The 7947-nt window shown below is 35.1% G+C and overlaps 1 pseudogene; it reads left to right on the top strand.

The window, feature by feature from the left end:
* The first annotated feature begins 282 nt into the window (after window positions 1-282).
* LOC126722004 (sucrose-phosphatase 2-like) lies at window positions 283-7366 on the top strand (annotated as a pseudogene).
* The last annotated feature ends 581 nt before the right edge of the window (window positions 7367-7947 follow it).

Genomic DNA, 7947 nt, shown 5'->3' with positions numbered 1-7947 from the left:
AATGTGGAGAGGCCCAATGGAAGTCCGCCATGACATGTCAATTCCCCCTATCGTAATTATTCTTTTGTTGCGTATTGTTTATTCCGGTTGAAATAGTTGAAAATGTTTTGTTCCACTCATTCAATCGATGCACATAATCCCAACTTCCATTTTGGCTCAAAAGAAAAAGCCTGTTTCAATCGATACGCGGATTTCAACCGGTACATACTCTCAGTTTTTTTTTTTTAATTGTAATATCTATTTTCACTTTGTTCTCTCATATGTCTCTCATGAAAAAAAGTGGTTTGCATATGTACAAATTAATTGTAATAAAATATTTATAACTTTGTTTTAACTGTTAATTGATATATGCTATAACTTTTACGCCAAAGTATTGTCAAATGTTACTGTCAAGGGCAGCAACTCATTATAGAAAGATAAGAGGAATCAAGACACTCAAGGTAGAGTAATGGGTGCCATTTTTTTTTTTTTTTTTTCATAAAAAAAAGAAAGAAAAGATGGGTGTGATTTTACTGATGATGAGTCATATATTTGTTGTCGTTAAGACTTATTTTTTTCTAGTAAGAGCATAAGCTACTAAAATATATAGCAGATATGCAGGTTTTTTTTTTTTTGGGGATAATTCAATAGTATGTCTCTCTTGGAAACATCAAGAGGTGCCAAACAGTTGAATTACGAGGCTCTTGACTTGGTATGGGTCTTAAGATGCTTGGGATTGCTAGCACAGAGTGATGATATCAGTTTCTTGTTGGTCTCCATTCATTTCATCAATGGAACAATAAGACAAAAGTGACCTTTTATGGGTGGTGCTGCAATTTTAGTTCTCTTAATTGTGATATGTGAAAACACTAATTCTGGAATTGCCTTTTCCATTTTGATTCAAAAAACTTTGCAAATAATCTAAGATTGGCATACATCATGCATGGCCATTCTCTCCTTGCAAAGTTGCAATTACTCTTATCGTTGTTTTCATCACTACTAATAACCATTGCCTTTAGGGATATGCTGTTGTCAACACTATTTCTTCATCACCACTGTCATACATCATTGAGATACTATCTTTAGGAATAATCTGTACCATTGACTTAATGGTCTTGGAATCAGGGATATAGTTATCCTTCAACAGTTGCAGTCACTGTTATAAGCCCGTGGTTATCACCATCACAAACATTGTCATGTTCGTCTCCATTGTCATAATATCATCTGTCACCATCAGATACGTTGTCATCATTATCATTTTTATGATTGTAATTGTCATTATCAATGCACAGTATTTAACAAAGTATGCAAACTCAGCACAAAAAGAGAATGAATTCTATGAAACACCTTATTCTGGGCCATTTTTATTTCAACTTTATATATATATATATGTGTGTGTGTGTGTGTGTGTGTGTGTGTGTGTGTGTGTGTGTATTTTTAGTTATTGATACCATGGAAATCAAAAGCAACACTCAGGGATATGGACTGAGCCCCCAATTGCCACCAAGTTTCAAATTTGAGCTCCCATTTTTTCTTTTTATTGAAATGGAGAATTTTCAAATGCTCATGTTATGAACATTATCAAGTATCAGGCAATTTACCTGATTTCTATGCAGGATTTAGGAAATAGAGTACATATGGATCGCCTCAATGGTTCTGCCTGTCTCATGATAGTTTCAGATCTTGATTCTACAATGGTTGATTTCCTGTTAATTTGTTTATAATTTTTTATTGATATCTTCGTGCTATCCTTCTAGTGATTCAATTGGATAAGTGTTTGTGATGCAGGTTGATCATGATGATCTGGATAACCTCTCTCTTCTTAGATTTAATGCATTATGGGAAGCCTATTACCGTCATGATTCTTTGCTTGTGTTCTCAACGGGAAGGTCACCTACAAGTTACAAGAAGTTGAGGAATAAGAAACCCTTGTTGACCCCTGATATAACCATAATGTCAGTGGGAACTGAGATTGCATATGGTGAATCAATGGTACCAGACACTGCCTGGACACAATATCTGAACCAGAAGTGGAACAGAGACATAGTCACACAGGAAACGGCCAAGTTTCCAGAACTTACTCCCCAGGTACATTTTCTTGCTAATAGACTTTGGTAGTTTCCTTGGCCTTAATATGGACTGTGTGCTTAAGACTTTTGGATATTGTGTTATACAATTATTATGACAAAAATAGGAATGTATTTACGATTTGAGACAATCGAATATTTGTGATGAGTTTTCATACTTAAAATTTTATGTGTTTATTGCAGTCAGAAAAGCAGCAACGACCACACAAAGTTAGCTTTTACGTGGAGAAGGCTAAGGCCTGGGAAATAATCAATGTTCTCCCTAAACGTCTGGAGGAACGTGGTGTAAGGATATGCCTGTTGATCTAAACCATATTGCTAGAACATTAACAATCTCTTTTAATGCTACTTATATGCTCAAGGATTTTGAGGATTATCTCTTTCATTCATGCTTTGATGGCCTTTTTTTAATTTTTCTTGATGTGTTTGTTACTAAAGCTTCTTATTTATTCTTGAATACATATTCATCTAATCTTGATTTGTTCTTGCCCAGTTAGATGTAAAAATAATTTATAGCAGCGGGATTGCATTGGATATATTACCACAAGGTGCTGGCAAAGGGCAGGCTCTTGCATATCTGCTTAAAAATTTCAAAGTTGATGGAAAAGTGCCTATGCATACTCTTGTTTGTGGTGACTCTGGAAATGATGCCGAACTGTACAGCGTTCCTGAAGTCTATGGTGTGATGGTTTGTAGTCTGATAAGCATGTTTAGTTTATCATGTTCTTGTTTTATGTCATCCTAGTTACAAATTGATAATTGTGATATCAAGTGCCACTTATTATTGAATATGCAGGTTAGCAATGCACAGGAAGAATTGTTGCAGTGGTATACACAAAATGCCAAGAATAATCCTAATATAATTCATGCCACTGAGAGATGTGCAGCTGGGATCATACAAGCCATTGGTAATTTTTGTCTGGGACCAAATGTATCTCCAAGAGATATTAGAGACTTTCAAAAATGCAAAGTAGACATTTTTAGTCCTAGTCATGAAGTAGTGAAGTATTATTTGTTTTATGAGAGATGGCGATGTGCAGAAGTTGAGAAGTCTGAGCAGTACGTGCAAAATCTAAAGTCAGTATTTGTAAGTGTAATCTGGTATTATTCTACATTATATTATTAAACAATGCAGTAGACGAAAAAATATAGCCTGGCGAAAGCCATTTTGAAGCCCTTCATTTGAGAAATGTAGATTTCAAAGTGAAGAATAATTTTTGAGTTGAAGATTGAATAAAGAGAATTAGCTAAGGAAGGACCAAATAAAACAAAAAGGAAAGAGGTGGATTCAGGCAGTGAGACAAGACATGATGTTCTTTATTCCTCAACAACATGACACTAGACATAGGATTAGTGTTCAATTGAACCTTCATAATTAATAACCATGGTGAAAATAAACTTATTAGTTGTTTCTCTACCTCTTCTATAAATTAATAAAATAATAATAATAAGAACACAGAAGGAAACATAAGCATTTTTTGATTGAAGAATCCAAGCATAATCAATTTTTAGAAACTATTTCATATACATGCAGTCAATTCTTACCTTGCATACCTTTTCTGTCATTGCAATTTGATAGAATTTGCTAAAAACAACAATTTAATTGCTACTTTGCTCTTACTTTTTTTTCCCTCCTTTCCTCTAGTGTCCATTGGGTATTTTTGTCCATCCCTCTGGAGGTGAGAAACCTTTCCACCGGTGTATAGATTCTATGGCAAAATTGTATGGGGACATGCAGGGACACCAATTTCGGGTATGGGTGGACGAATATCTTCTGCACAAATTGGTTCAGACATATGGTTGGTGAAGTTTCATAAGTGGGAGCTATCTGGTGAGATTTTCTTGATGAACATAATTGATATTGATATTTGAACTCTTAGTTTGTATTCTACTTTACATCTTTAGGGATGGACTGGGCCATGCTCAGCCTAGTTCAGTCCTGTAATAGCCCACTCTATATAAAGAATTCCTTCATTCTGTCCATGGTTGAACTCAATGCAGATTCTGATCCTAATCATAACTGAGCCTGACCATGCTGTCCTAGACCATTCAAGCTCCAAATTGTTGTCTAAACTCCCAAAAATAGCCTCCGATTTCTGCAATTGTTAATGCTCTATTTCTTAAGGAAACATTTGTACATAAAGTAGATAATAAATTTGGCTGAGGCATGTCTATACTTCCTGCAAAATTTATCCTCAAATAGAGATTTGCTTTTCATATCTCAGGTGGCAGTCTAAATTCTCTATTGGCTTAGGACTAGAATAACTCCAACTTTATCAGTGATGAAATTTTTTTCTTTCTTTTGTTCTTTACTACCGTAGGAAAATTTTGATAAATAAGGGCACCAACTATCATCTATCCTTTTCAGTAGTTTTGTTATTGTTGGGATGAAATGAATGGCAATTGTTACAAGTACCTTTGTTCTGAAACCATCTTGATTATTCATCAATCTAAGTTGTTCATTGTCTTTTTGAATATTTAATATTTTATTTTTCTAGAATATGTGAAACAAAGCACTTATGCAATAGCAATGCAACACATACACATCATTATCCAGGTTGCTAACTCCAGCCATTGACATTATATGAATCAAACCTCAAACTACTAAATCCAGTATATCATCTTCACTAAGAGTTTAGTTAAAAATTGACATGGCATTAAAGGAAGTGTTTCCAAATTTGTTACTGATAGCAGAGGACGAAGATGAATCCATGCAGTTTAAGTGCTATGCAAGTTGGGGAATTCCTCAGAATCTCAATTTTATTCATGTCTTTCATGTATTGAAATTGGAGTCAGCTGATTCTCTCTTGCTTTGGTCTATGCCATTCTAAATTCCTGTTGGAGAAGGGCCTAACTGACTGTGGTGGAAGCTGAACTGCAGTGGCAAGTTCAATGTTTGTTCTTGTTCTGAGGTATTGAGTATTTCTATTGGTTTGCAGTTCCCTTGGAGGAGTATCTGGGGTTGCAAAATCCACAAAGAAGGTTATTTTTTTAGGGGGTCAGCAACATTAGGTAAGATTTTTTGTGCGGACAATTTTTCCCAAAAGAAATATCATCCTAGTGGGTTGGTGTTGTATCTGCAAAGGATTTGGCAAAGGATATATGGTCTTTTGTCTTTAATGTTTTTTGGAGTCCATTGGGGATGCTGCAGAGGGTGATTGATGCATGCTTTTGTTGGAAAGTATAGGAGTTGCTCCATCTGATGTGCAGCTCATTTATGCCTTATGTGGATAATTTGGAGAGAGAGAGAGAGAGAGAGAGAGAGAGAGGAATAACCACTTATTTAACATGATGAGCTGTCTGCTTTTGAGGTGAAGTCAATATTTCCATTCTTTGTATGAGTGGTTGAGTTCTTTTGTAGATTTTATAGAATTTCTAGAGCTTAGTTTGTAATTTTTTAGGGCAACCTATTCTATTCTTATTCTCTACAGAAGTCTTATGACTTCTTGTTGCTTATCAAAGAGAAGGAAAAAAAAAAAATCTTATAGCAGCATCTTTATGCATCACTGTTGTAGAAGAAAATAAAGCAAAATGACTTTTTCAAGTACTGTAAGCCGTGAGTAGCGAAATGGCTTCATTATTAGTAGATTTTCTTGTCCTTGCTTGGAGTTTTGTCATATGCAGTACAGTAGACTGGCTACAGTTGTATTAAACAGCTAAATTAGCCAAATTGGAATGGCTACTGACGAGTCTTTAACAACAGCTAAAGGCTCTAGTGGTTCCAAACAAGTGATAGGTTGGTTTTCTTTCTTCTTTACTTCTCCTAGCAAGGGGATAATGAGTTCCCATAGGCATCTGGTTGGGTTTCCTCACCTGGGTGACTTTGTAGCAGTGAGGTTCATTGCAGGCCTCTGAAATTGTCCTATTCGTTAGATAATATGAATACAGCTTTCAATAAGTAGTCTGTGTTTCTTATTATATTTTGAAAGATTGGACAACCACAAGAACCAAAACTTCTTTAAAGGATTGGTTAATTTTTGAATATTTCTCATAGGGCTCTCCTTTTTCTCCAAAAGAAAAAGGCTTTACTACAACATCAACAATAAAGCTGTATTCCCAAAACTTTGAGGTCAGCTATGGTTCCTCAACATGTACTATTTTCCTCTTTTCTATCTTATCCAAAATCGTACTCTGTTGTCACCTCTTTAATTAATATATTCTTTTCACTACTTCAACCAATGTTATTTTACATCTTTCTCTTCCTTTTTTCATTTGAAAAGGCAGAAGCCTGTGTGTGCGATAAGATAGGGAAATCTATTGCAGCAAGAGAGAGTGAGAGTGAGAAAGAGAGCAATGCACACAGATGGAGAAAGAAGAGAGCGTGGATCATGGATGAGATAAATTAAGAATAGAAACTTGTTGATGTCATCTTACAATCATATTGCTTAATTGACCTTTTCATTTAGATTCTTAATTTTGCTAAGCAAAAATAAAGATGAAGAGCTTCATGGGAATTCTTGTGTGAAAAGAGCAAAAATTGAAAACTTCTGCATGAAGCTCTTTATAGTAAAGAGAGTTTATAAAATCTTTGCATTTTCTCTCACTTGCGTCTATTGCTAAATTGTTGGTTGTTCTTATAGGGATTGAGCTGCAGTGCTATGTGACAACAGTCTTAATGAGTTTAAAGGTATTACCATAAATCAGTTCTTCTCATTCCTTGAAGAGTTATACTTGTGCCACATAAAGTGCCACAACTTGTGCTACAACTCGCCCACGTGGCGAGTTGTGAATGGTAGAGATAGTGGGTCCATGTGGGGACACCCCTCTACCATTCACAACTCGTCACGTAAGCGAGTTGTGGCACAAGTTGTGCCACTTTATGTGGCACTAGCATAGCTCTTCCTTGAAATATATTACTATCCTTTGACTCCTTTCTAATTTACTACTTGATTACATGGAAAGAGCAATAGTATGGTAATTATTAATGTATTATTTGTGATTTCTGGGTTTCATCAGGTTGAGCTACCAGGTGGTTTCAGCTGGGTGCACGTGCATCAGACTTGGTTGGATGGTTCACGAGCAAGAGACCAGATAGTTTGGTGTTTCTAGGTTTCCAACTAGTTCAACATTTATTGTTAAACCCACTTTAGATTTCTGCATCTAGAGCATTGCTATATTCTTAACAAAGGTTGTCAAAATCGGGATCCTACGTAGGTTCATGAGAGGTAGGTAGGATCGTAGATTGTAGGATTGAATCGTGGATCATAAGATCTTACATTATTTGAGAAAAAAAACAAAAAATACACATTGGTATATTAAATAATCACATAGATTATACATTCATTGATAAAATTATCATACATCACTACATCCATTTGTAAGCATTATTTAAAGAGGCCAAAAAGCTCAAAACGTGACACTTTATTGAGATATTTTTTATTTGGGTCCAACTAACACTCTCTTTACATTAGAGTGAAAAAACTTGGTCTATTGAGATTTTATTTTTCATTTGGGTTCAACTGAGCCTTTTGTCAAGTTAAAGAAGATTATAAGAAACCAAGGTTGTTTGAGATCATCATAATCATACGATCCTACCGATCCTAAACGATCGCAAAGATTTTCAAAAAATCCAGATCGTTTTGGGCAGGTGAGATTGTAAAATCGTAGGATCGTAGGATTTAGATCGAGATTTTGACAACTATGCTCTTAACTATTCTTCTTTCTTTTCTTTTCCTTTTTTTTTTTTTTTTTTTTTTTTTTTCTTTTTGAAGCATACTGTTAACTATTCTTGATACGGTCAATAAAATCATCTGATCACCACCAATTTCTCACCAATTCTTCACTGTTACATTGATTCTGTGTTTGAGTATACTATAGTTCATTTGCATACAGTGACACTATAGGCTCTAAGTGAACTTAGTTCACCAAATTGCGCACATAA

Source organism: Quercus robur, chromosome 4, assembly GCF_932294415.1.
Source record: "Quercus robur chromosome 4, dhQueRobu3.1, whole genome shotgun sequence".
Taxonomy (NCBI): Eukaryota; Viridiplantae; Streptophyta; class Magnoliopsida; order Fagales; family Fagaceae; genus Quercus; species Quercus robur.
The sequence above is the reverse complement of the archived record's forward strand: the minus strand, read 5'-3'. Positions and strand labels throughout refer to the sequence as shown.